General features: G+C 38.3%; 2 pseudogenes across 2 annotated transcripts; both read left to right on the top strand.

The window, feature by feature from the left end:
- The first annotated feature begins 610 nt into the window (after positions 1-610).
- LOC147510304 (uncharacterized) lies at positions 611-7,821 on the top strand (annotated as a pseudogene). The gene is made up of 6 exons (XR_015216000.1): positions 611-1,054; positions 4,770-5,089; positions 5,632-5,994; positions 6,034-6,305; positions 6,906-7,258; positions 7,474-7,821. The product of XR_015216000.1 is annotated as an uncharacterized LOC147510304 (transcript).
- LOC147510305 (pentatricopeptide repeat-containing protein At2g29760, chloroplastic pseudogene) lies at positions 1,219-4,243 on the top strand (annotated as a pseudogene). The gene has a single exon (XR_015218785.1). The product of XR_015218785.1 is annotated as a pentatricopeptide repeat-containing protein At2g29760, chloroplastic pseudogene (transcript).
- Positions 7,822-12,389: the final 4,568 nt, after the last annotated feature.

Here is a 12,389-nt window from a genome sequence, read left to right on the forward strand (position 1 = left end):
TAGTGTACTTAAACAAGATAATAAACATAAATTAAAAAAAAATTGACGACCACTTTATAAATTGCGCAAGACACTAGATAAACTTGTCAAGTTTTGTCCGTATAAGAAAAAGCCTGGTGTGTCTCTAAGGCTGAGTCCAATGGCTCCCTATCCCTTTAAAAGTAGAGCTAAAGTCAATAGATTTTTCTCTCTATCATTAATTTCCTCTTTATATACTGAAATTCTTCTACTCTATTTTTTCATTTTACTTTCTATATATATGTAGAGTAAAAATCTTTAATATATATACATAAAAAAATAATGATAGAGAAGAAAATACGCCGACTTTTAAATTTCTTTTTGTTGACTTTAACTCTATTTTATTGACTTTAACACTACTTTTAAAGGCATAGAGAGCCATTAGACTCAGCCTAAAAGAAATATTGAATATAGAATATAGAATTTTAAAGGGTGGCTCGCTAGCATTTCTCATATAGAAATATAGATTCAAGCAATCATAATTATTTTTTAAGAACCTTAATGGCTGGCTGTTGGCCTGTGTTGGATGAAGAGAAAGTGTATTCCTTAAAACACGGTATAAAGCGAAAATTTTCATTCCAAAATACATTTTCACTCTTTCACTCTGAAAATGTAGTTTTGGCAACTTAAAAGGAACAAAGTATGAATTTCATCAACAAATGCGCGTGGATGCATGGACGATGCATCCAATTTTGTGGATACCACCAAATGTATAGTAAACACTTATAAAATGGAATTTCTCATTTGTAAATAAAATGAATAAGTTCTCTTATGTAGATTTTCAGACCAAAAAATACGTTCTGCAAAAGTAGGAATTGAATTTCATCCAAAAAATGTGGATAAGAAGAATTCAGGTTTGCATGTTGGATGAAAAAACGGGTCAATCCTGCAAGAATATGCTGTGGGCCTTAAATCCTAATAATTAGGCCACAAGTCAGATGACCATATTCACATCCTCGAGAAGAATTGAGCTGATGATTATTAGTTGAGTAGCAACGCTTGTTCTTCTCATACAATCTACTGCTTCCAGTTCCAGGTAACTCTTCTTATTCTTCTTCACTTTTGACTTCTTTCTGCTGTTATATATTACTTTGATAAAAATGTGGACGTGACTGAGTATGTATAAGTGAATGTCACTAATTACAAATACGAATAGTTAACATATAAATATCTTTTGGATAAGAAGTTTTCATCCCCAAGCTCAAAGAACCACAAACTAAAAACAATGGCAGTGGCACTTTCTTTTTCCTCACCTCTCCGACCCACCACCCACGACGACATTTCTTCTGCTCTACAGTCTTGTACTTCCCTTAAACAAGCCAAGCAAATCCATGTTTGCATTCTCCGTAACAACCCGCAGGACGCTGAGCATCTCTATGCCAAGCTCTTACTCGTTTCTACTTCACTACCCTCCATGTCTGCCACTGCACTTGACTATGCTCTTCTTGTTTTTGAACAACTGGAGGAGCCCAATATATTTATGTGGAACACAATGATTAGAGGTTATGCGGGTAGTGAGTCACCTAAGCGCACTATCTCATTCTACACGGGTATGAGAGAGCGAGGAATGGTACCCAATAACTATACGTTTACTTTCCTTATCAAGGCTTGTGCAAGTAGTAATTCATCTGGTCCGGCTGTCCATGCCCAAAGCATTGTCTTTGGGATACCGGATTCTGATGTCCATGTTTACACGTCGTTGCTAAACATGTATGCTCTAGGGAATGTTGAGATTGCGAGAAAAGTGTTTGATAGGATGAAGTACAAGACTGCTGCGACATGGAATTCCATGATAGTTGCGTATACGAGTAGGGGGGGTATTGAGGCTGCAAAGGAGCTTTTTGATGAGATGCCGGATAAGAATGAGAAGTCTTGGAATGTCATGGTTTGTGGATATACAAAGATTGGAAAGTTTGATGTTGCTAGGAGCATGTTTAATGATATGCCTTTAAAAACACTTCCAACTTGGAATGCTATGATAGTTGGGTACAATCAAGCCTCAAGACCAGCTGAAGCGTTAAGCATCTTTCATCAGATGCAGCTTGCTGGGGTGAAGCCTGACCAGATCACTGTTGTATCCATATTGCATTCTTGCGCTCTGTTGGGCGCTCTAGAGTTAGGCGAGTGGGTTCGTCTTTATGTTGAAAAGAGAAAATTGGACCGCAACATCACAGTATGCAATGCCATCATAAACATGTATGCAAAGTGTGGTTCCATTGATAAGGCAATGGCTGTATTCAAGGGAATGCGTGAGCGGAGTCTGGTATCATGGAACACCTTAATATCTGGAATGGCAATTCATGGTCGAGGTGAAGAAGCCAGTGACCTCTTCACAGAGATGGAGGCAAAAAGATTGATGCCTGATGATATAACTTTTGTGGGACTACTGAATGCTTGTGCTCATGCTGGACTTGCTGGAAGAGCTTGGACTTACTTCAGAGACATGCAAAACGTTTATGGACTAAGACCTAAAATCGAACACTATGGATGTATGGTCGATGTGTTGGGACGAACCAACCAATTGGATGAAGCCGTTAATCTCGTAGATCAGATGCCCATAGAACCCAATGCAGTAATATTGGGTTCCTTGCTTAGTGCTTGCAGAGTCCGCAATGATTCCCAGTTAGGTCAGAAGGTGCTTGAGAAACTGGTGCTACTAGAACCACTAAATTCAGGTTACTATGTTCTTCTGTCGAATATGTATGCCTCTGCAAAACGTTGGAAGGATGTGACCAGAGTTCGAATCTTGATGAAATCCAAAGGAATTGGGAAGACTCCAGGATGCAGCTCAATAGAAGTTAACAACACCATTCATGAGTTTGTTGTAGGGGATAAAACGCATCTCCAGACCCAAGAGATCTACAACAAACTCGGTGAGATTTCTCGGAGACTGGAGTCTATTGGTTATGTGCCTGATACTTCAGTTGTATTGTTTGACCTGGATGAAGAAGAAAAGGCTGAGAATCTTTCCATTCACAGTGAAAAGCTGGCGGTAGCATTTGGTCTTCTGAATAATAGCAGGAAAAAACCAATTCGAGTGGTGAAAAATCTCAGGGTATGCAGAGATTGCCACATTGCAATTAAACTCATCTCCCAAGTATATGACCGGGAGATTGTACTTAGAGATTGTAATCGATTCCATCATTTCAAAGATGGCCAGTGTTCCTGTAAAGAATTCTGGTAACAATCAACCAATTGCAAAAACTTCAAGTAGCCACCAACAAGACTAAAAGGAAACCTAAAGATTCACTCTCAGTCAATTTGGTCAACAGACGTAAGTGGGGCTAAAACCAAATATCACATTAGTTTTCAGCCAAAGCCGGCTGAATTACCTATTACTTAAGGTTTCCGGATCCAAAATATCCAATTGGCACGACACTTGTAGAGGAGGAATACCAATTTGTGTGTAATATGAAACCCTATATGAGAGTATGAGACCCTGCATGAGATAGCATGCAATAAAAATGCTTAAGTAGGAGGTTATGCAAAAAGAGGAGAGAATGAAGTGGTTTGGGAACTGAGTTTGAGAAGACCTTTAAATAGTTGGGAAATATCTGATTTCATATTTTTATAGCCACTTTATATGAAGAAGGGGAAACGTTTGGAGAGGAAGATGGGATATGGATATGGATAAGCGGATATGGACGTGCGATTGAAACAAGGAATATACTGTAAAATCAATGTATGGGGGACTAGCCAAGATGCACGCAAATAAAGATTTGAAGCCACACTAGATACTTGCCAATTTTCAGGAGCAAACGATATGGATGTTTTTTATTCCTTTTAAGGTGGCGTTCTTTACTTGGATGGCTTGTCCACGGCGTTTACAAACCGTAGAGAAGCTAAATGTGCATGGTATTGATTTTGATAATGAGTGTTCACTTTGTAGGAGAGGTGTGGAGGATGAGGACCATGTTCGTAGTCAATGCCAGTTTGCGATGTGGGTTGGGGAATTAATTTTTGAATCTTTGAACATGCCTTGCTGGAGACATCATTGCACATATCCTAGCTCCTAAGGCAAGATGGGCGGTGGAACGTCTTTCTAGAGCTATTGCTTGGGGTTCTTTGTGTTAAGGGAATCGGAGAATATCCGAGAACAAGACAACGGAGATGCATAAAATCCTATTGCAAGTCAGGGAGACACTCTTTGGATACCATTGCCTTGTAATGTGAAGTGGTTATGTCTTTACATATAGGGAGTGTATTCGCGTAACTTGGTGTCTTACTAAGTGGAGGTTACTCTACTGCATTGTAATACTTTTATTTGATGAATGACCCTGATAAAAAAAAACAGGCTACAATTTGTGCTCTGCTTCGTTGAGGTTGCTTGTCCAGATGGCGAAGCGAGGGAGAAGTTGTTGCTATAGAAAAAAAATAAAAATAAACGGATGCTATCCAAAAGGATATCACCTTTGTTAAGCCTGACTTATCACAACAAACATCTATGATATTTGAAGCGTCGTTCTGGTGATCGCCAGTAAAGGTTCTGGCTGGTGGAGTGTTTCCACAATAGATTCTTATACAAACATATGGTGTTATGTTATTTTTGGCTGTTGACTTAAGAGTGATCTTTTCATTCAACTGAAACGTTTGAATCACTTTTTGGTGAACAGGAGATTAGATTTTATTGTCTATTTTCGGTTTATTTTCTGATTGCAAATTGCATCATTAACTCTAGACATGGTTGTTGGGTTTTACTCATCAGTACCCTAAGCTAACACTTGTTTTGTGTTCTTCTTGGGAGCCTGCAGGTCCTGTATACTGGTTAGGTTGATGAGCACGGAATCTTTTGGTTTCTATATCCCTTAAACAAAAATATTTTTGTTGCCTCTCTCAAAGTTGTAATTCAATTCAGTAATAAAGAGTGAAAAAGTCTATGGCAATGGAGATGGTGGATTCTTCAGTTGAATTTCAAGTACCACATGGAGGACCTATTTGCCTTCCTGACCTCGTTGGTCAAATCACTAGGGTTCCTGAATTTGAAGCCTCAGTGGTTGAAGTATTGCATAACTCAACACGAATCCTTCTTCATCTTAAGTATGTGAAGATGATTAGGATGTTATTGCGATCAGTGAACTTAAAATTCTTTCGGAAAAGGAAGTAGTCAAGATAACATCAAAAGCAGCATTTCAGGTTGAAACACTAACAGAAAAGACTTCACCAGTTCAGGAAGAAGAGATTTCAGATGAGGCGAAAAATGGTACTTTTGGTTTAGAAAGCTGATAAAGACCATATGGTTGGTAATATGAGAATAAGAAAAGAAAGGAGAAGATGGCTCCTGCTGCTGAACTAGTTGAGAACGTGTTGAAAGAAGTTCAGGTTGAATTACAAACAGAAAGTTCTTCGAAAGTTCAAGAAGAAAAGATTTTGGATGAGACGAAAAATGAAACTCTCCGGAGAAGAATTAAGTCAGATCTTTAGTTGAGAAAGACCATAAGAATAATTCAAAGAAGGGTATAAAAAAGGGATAACATTTGATATGAATACTCGTGCTGCTGAACTAGAAAATAACGGTTATATTGAAAAGATACAGTTACTTGCCAAAACAAAATGAAGATCAGGTTGTTGCAGCGAAACTACATTCATTTAATGGTGTTTGCAAGGTGAATGAAGTGGTCAATTCTGTCGTCTGAGAACGTTGACAAGATGACATCTCTTAGATTCATAACTTCTGCAGCGAAGGTTAGGAAGCCATCCAATGTGAATGAACATGTTCCAAATCCTTTTCCAGAAGTGGTTCTTTGTGTTCAAGTATATAACATGTCAAGAATATGGATAAAGATTCGGGAGTTTCTGATCCTTGGAAATCATAAGCTCAGTAAATTGAATGATTAAATATATTGCCTGACTGATCATCTAGGCAAACAGCAGGGCAGTATGATCTTTCAGGTTATTTTCTTATCGAAGATATCTTTTGCAATGATAAGAGAGATCCTTTTGTCATAGATAGTGGCTTAGAATATCAAAGGATGAGGCGTGTGAAAAGGGCAGGGCATCCTATCTGGTGACCTGGAGATTGCAGGCATATTATTGAGATTGGAGACATGACTGATTCACTTAGAGGATGTACAAAACAGGGTAGCCTATCCAGTACTTACATTCCAACACAAACCCCGTTTCCGAAAATGCTGTATGTAAGATCTGTCGAGCTACAAAGATAACAGTTGATGATAAGTGGGCCCAGAAGTCCTTGTTATTTGTTTGGCATGTGCTAATTTTCTTGTTGTTTTGGCTGTATCAGTACTGTTTGTTTTTTAGTTTGAGAGAAGGGGCGCATTTAAAACGAAGTCCCCCAAATTTGTCTAAGTTGTGCAAGCGAGGGTTCTTGAAGGACTTGAAGAAGCCAAGTATGGGGTTCTGTGAGCATTGCGTCTATGGAAAGCAGTGTAGAGTCAAGTTCAGTTCAAGCAAGCACAAGACAATGAGCATCCTTGATTATGTGCATACGGATGTATTTAGGGACCCTCCAGAGTGGCTTCTAAAGGAGGTAACTATTATTATGTCTCATTCATTGATGATCATACTCACTATGTGTGGGTGTATCTGATGAAAACCAAAGATGGAGTGTTTGAGATATTTAAGAAGTAGAAAACAAGGGTTGAGAATCGCACAGAAAGGTAGGTGAAGACTTTGAGGTCTGACAATGGTACTGAGTATATTAATGGTCATTTCCAAAAGTTTTGTGCGCAACATGGTATTGATAGACAATGGACAGTCAGGGGCATGCCCCAGCAGAATGGGATGGCAGAAAGGATGAAGCAGTGTCCATGGCGTGTTACTTGTATAATATAGGTCACCGATTTCGACAATAGATTGCAAGACACCTTATGCAGTGTGGTCAGGGAAACCTGTTGATTAGAGTATTTTGCGAGTGTTTGGATCTACAGCTTACTACAATATGAGGGAAAACAAGGTTGATCTTAGAGCTAAGAAGACAATATTCTTAGGCTTCACAAATGGGGTAAAGGGATATAGATTGTGGTGTCTTGAAGATAACAAGTTCCTGGTCAGCAGAGATGTTACCTTTGACGAGACTTCGGTGCTAAACTTTAGCAAGCCGGAGAAAGCTGGGCAGAGTGGTGATTCTATAGAAACTCAAGCTACTGAGCTTGAGTTGTCTAATGTAGTAGACGATTGGTTGGTTCATGATGATGTCCAAGATCATGGAACCACACAACAATCAGAAGAAAAGCATGGACATCCGCAACTTGAGTTGGCTAGCACTAGGCCAAAGAGACAAGTTAAGGAAGTCCACAAGTATGGGCACGATAAGCCGGTGGAACATTATGGTCAGGTGAATCTAGTAGCATATGCACCGAATATTAAAGGTGATGAGCCAAATAACTTCAAAGAAGATGTTAGAGATGCACATCACAGCAATTGGTTGGTAGCTATGCAAGAAGAGATGGAATCTCTTGATAAAAATTACACATGGGACCTGGTTTGTTGCCTAAGGGCAAGCGGGCTATCGATAGCAAATGGGTGTTCAGAAAGAAAGAGGTCATTCCTGAGTCGGGTGATACCGGGTTCAAAGCAAGAGTGGTAACAAATGGTTTCTCACAAAATGAAGGAGTTGATTATAATGAGATTTTCTCACGGATGGTCAAGCATACTTTTATCCGTGTGTTATTAAGTTTGGTAGTTCACTTCGACTTGGAGTTGGAGCAACTTGATGTGAAAACCGCTTTTTTGCATGGCGACTTAGAGGAAAAGATCTATATGAGACAACCGAAAGGTTTTGTTGTTGCTGAGAAAGATGATCATGTGTGCAAGCTAAACAGGTCATTGTATGGATTAAAGTAATCGCTAACGCAATGGTAGAAGCACTTTGACACATTAATGATGAAGCAAAAATATACTCGAAGTAAGTATGATTGTTGTGTTTACTTTCGTAGGTTTCGTAGTGATGACTTTGTTTATCTCTTGCTTTATATGGATGACATGCTTATTGCTTCCAAAAGTATGGTGGAGATAGAAAAGTTGAAATCTCAACTTAGCTATAAGTTTGAGATGAAAGACTTAGGTGGAGCCAAGAAGATATTGGGCATGGAGATTGAAAGAGATATGAAGAAGTGAAGGCTAGTTGTATCTCAAAAGAAATACCTTCAGAAAGTGATTTCTAGATTCGGTATGGAGAATGCAAAGTCGGTTTCTACTCCTTTGGGCATTTTAGGTTTTCAGCTAGGTTTTCTCCTAGCTCAGTGGAGGAGCAAGAACATATAGCTCGAGTTCCTTATGCTAGTGCAGTGATAGTTTGATGTATGTTATGGTGTGCACATGCCCGGACATTTCACAAACTATCAGTGTTGTGAGTAGGTATATGACAAATCCTGGGAAGCAGCATTGGGAGGCAGTGAAATGGGTATCGAGGTACCTTGGATGTGGGATTAGTTTATGGTGGAGATACCTCTCATGTTAGTGGTTATGTAGACTCAGATCATGCAGGTGATCTAGACAAACAAAGATCAACTATTGGTTATGTATTTATGATGCATGGTGCACCGGTTAGTTGAATGTCTATGCTATAGGCTACAGTGGCTCTATCTACTATAGCGGCAGAATATATGGCAGTGGCAGAGACAGTGAAGGAGGCCTTATGGCTTCGAGGTCTTCTAGATGATATTGGTTTTGAGCAGGACAGTGTTGCTTTGTATTGTGATAGTCAGAGTGCTATTCATTTGGCGAAGAACCAGGTTCATCATGCTCAGATGAAGCATATTGATGTCCGCTATCACTTTGTACGAGATGTCATTAAGGATGGTGATATAGCACTTGAGAAAGTGGACACCAAAGACAATTTTGCTGATATGTTGACTAAGGTTGTCACCGGAGTTAAGTTACAACATTGTTTGGACTTACTCCAAATCCTACATGTTTGATGAGAGCCATTTGTGGGCATGGCCCGAAGGGCCAATTGACGCGCATGCTCCAATATGCCTTGCCCAAGGCGCGTACTCGCCCTAGCCTCTACACATCAGGTTTTGAGATTTCACCAGTAAATCGAGATTGTGTTTTCTACACTAAAATTTCGGCCCACTATAAAAAGAAGAGTTTGGGTTTTGACCTAATAATTTTTTTTCTAAATGAGAGAGATCTTGAGAGAACAAAAGAGAGATTTGAGAGAAAAACATTCTTTGTGAGTGTTGAGTGAATCATTCTAAGTGAGTGAAGAGAAAACTCTTCTTTGTAATTCTCTATCTAGTTCATCCAATATATTATGGAGGTTGCTGGTGGACTAGGCACATTGCCGAACCACGTATATCTAGTTTTGTGTGTGAGTGTATTCTTTACCTTATTCTCTACTATTGATTACGTTTATCTTCTTGTTGATATTGTATTAATTGATCTTGGATTGTTGCTTGGAGAGTTGTTGAATATACTTTGTTGGTAGTTTGTTGTGATAGCTTCCACGTTAGACGTAGCATTTCTATTAATTACCTCTTAGAAAAAAATGCATCGATGGGTAACGAACTATAGATGAAATCAAATATTGGGGCATAAACTTTTTTTTGAGCAAATTTGGGTAATAAAGTGTACCACGTTTTGCAACGTTGGCTTCTGTTACACTTCCATCCATTTTTTTCACACGTGGCACGCTATATATTTTTCATTTTCTCTAATTATTTTCCTATGTGACTATGTAAAACTTGCCACATGTTATGCTAACACAAAACACAGCCCCCAGCAACTACTTGTCACGTAGGAGGCATGTGAGTAAAGTAACTCTGCTGCTTACCAAAGTAGGAGAACAAAACATCTGAAACTGAAACAATTCAAAGAAACAAACCCAATACGCATCTTCATCACTGATACTAACATTAGAAAACCTGTTCTTCTCTCCTTTGAGAAACTCGTACAAACTATCAATCACGATCTTAACCGATTCATCTAGGGTCTAGAGCCTTCTTTGATGTAGGATCAACGCCAAAAGAACCCACTAACTGAAAATGATCTTCTTGAAGAAAATCAACAACAATCGTACGACCGTCATCAGTAAATTAAAGCAATTGATTACAACTTCTTCTTGTTTGTTATATATCATCGATAGATGAGCTTTGAAGTAGGAATGAAATCAGATGGGGAATCGTTTGTTACAATTGAATTGGTCAAATCTGATAAAGCAATTGACGAGTTCTGAAACTAGAAACACATAATTAAGTAAACAATCTGAGAAATTGGAATGAAAATTAACAAAATTATTGATTGATATGCATATTACCTCTGAGAAATTAGGTGATTGATTAACAAGTTCTTCATAATCGATTGATGAATCAGCTGATTCATTTATGTCAACAGCAATTGCTTCTTCAAAAGCTGGAATAAGAGATTTTGTAACAAGGATCTATAGGGAAAGAAAAGAAATGAGAAATTGTTGAAGTGGTGATAATTGAATTAAATAAAAATTGAGCTCACTGGTTCAGGTTTTGAAGAAGAAATTTTCTTCAATGGAGTTTCTTCGATCGACGAGTTGTTGATGATGATGAGTTCTGATGGTTTTCTTCACGTGCTGGCATACCGTGTAGCAACGACATGACAAGTTTTACATAGCCACATAGGAAAATAATTAGAGAAAATGAAAAATAACGTGCCACGTGTGAAAAAAATGAATGGAAGTGTAACAAAAGCCAACGTTGCAAAACGTGGTACACTTCGTTACCCAAATTTGCTCAAAAAAAAGTTTATGCCCCAATGTTTGATTTCGTCTATAGTTCGTTACCCATCGATGCATTTTTTTCTTACCTCGTGCAACACAGAAGATGGATCCCTTCTGTAATTTGTATTATGAGTTTATAGTTTGTGATTATCACCATGAATGTTAACCTTGTTACATTATTGACTCTGACATTAGGTTGTTCCTCCCTACGCAGTTTTCTATCAAGCTGACTTCTATCTTATTCCTGATCAAGTGATTTTCTTACGCAGGAACATTTTACCCAAGTTATAAAAAATGTTGGACTGAGACACATGCATTGTAGTAGTGATGCCATTCTGCTATCCAGCTGAAGTCTTTCTATCCAAAATCTCAGGGCGTTGTGAATGGTCTACGACAGGTCGGCAAATAACTCGGGTGATTTACACTCAAGTTACTATATTGTTCTGTTCATGCTTTGCTTTTGGTAAGAAAAGATCCATAAAAATTCTAATCCAATCATAATCTTGACCACTTCTCATGCACCACAACATTGCACTGATTGTAAGGCTATGTTGAGAATATTATGTGTTTCTCGTCATACCATAATGTATAACAGATCATTAACATTGGAAGTTAACCCTTCACTGTTTCTTTCAGTTGAAGATATGCAAGTCATTTTTATTTTAGAGTGAGCACTGGAGTAGTACTTGATGCTCAATGTAATACAATTCGTTATGTTTGTCAACTACTCATACTCCATTGCATTTTATGAACACTAGCTGATTGAAGTCAATTAAACTGGCTACAGAGGAAAGATACAGACGGTGAGATATAAGAAGCGAAAGATAAAGATCAATTAAGTTTTTCTTATTCATTAATGGTGTTTTACAATACTCTCTAATTTCTTTCTGGTTTACATGTGAGAAATAGAAAAATAAAGTGCCAAATGAATCTGGTCTTTTTTCTTTTGCATCTAATCCTTTTATAGTTGCTCCTCAGTTTCATCCAATAGCTTTGTGATATGTGTCTATCACTTTCTCACTCTTTTGTACATGTAATTTATAATGAATATATCGGCCCTCATGCCGATATTGTATTAGAAGGCCACCACACAGATACTAACTCAGGACACTTTGGCAGCGCCTTTTCCTTTCCGGGCAGACACTTTTATCAAATGCATAACATGAGCGAGGAAACTTGAGCACTATGGATAGAGTGTTCGTTGAGGCTTGCTCAACATGAGTGGGGAAACTTTAGCATGATGGATAGAGTGTTCTTTGAGGCTTGCTCATGTTGGTTCTGTGGATACGCTGGATCATGTTCAGTGTAAGCGCCACACAGGTCAGAATTCAAAACTAGAAATAGGAAAATGACCATAGTAGAGATATTGCAGGGATATCATAACAATGCGTCAAAGCGCCGTGGATTACAAGAAAACCTCAATTATGATATGCCTCTCAAGCTGCCAGTTGCTGTACTTGTTGAACTGAACAGGCCCCCTCTTGTTAACTGCAAAGGAGAAGAAGATCTACCCAAAAAAAAAAAAAAAAAAAAAAAAAAATAAAAAAGAAAAAAAGAAAAAAGAAAAAAAGAGAGTTTCTAGCGTTGGTCATGGCACTCAAAACATCGTGTAACCATTTTGTGGAAGGTCCTTTACGGAAGGACAGCATGCCATCTTTTAATGCACTTATCTATTTATTTTCGGTGAATCTGACAATTCAGTAGGAAACTACAACGA

The sequence above is a fragment of the Coptis chinensis genome, chromosome 3 (assembly GCF_015680905.1).
Source record: "Coptis chinensis isolate HL-2020 chromosome 3, ASM1568090v1, whole genome shotgun sequence".
Taxonomy (NCBI): domain Eukaryota; kingdom Viridiplantae; phylum Streptophyta; class Magnoliopsida; order Ranunculales; family Ranunculaceae; genus Coptis; species Coptis chinensis.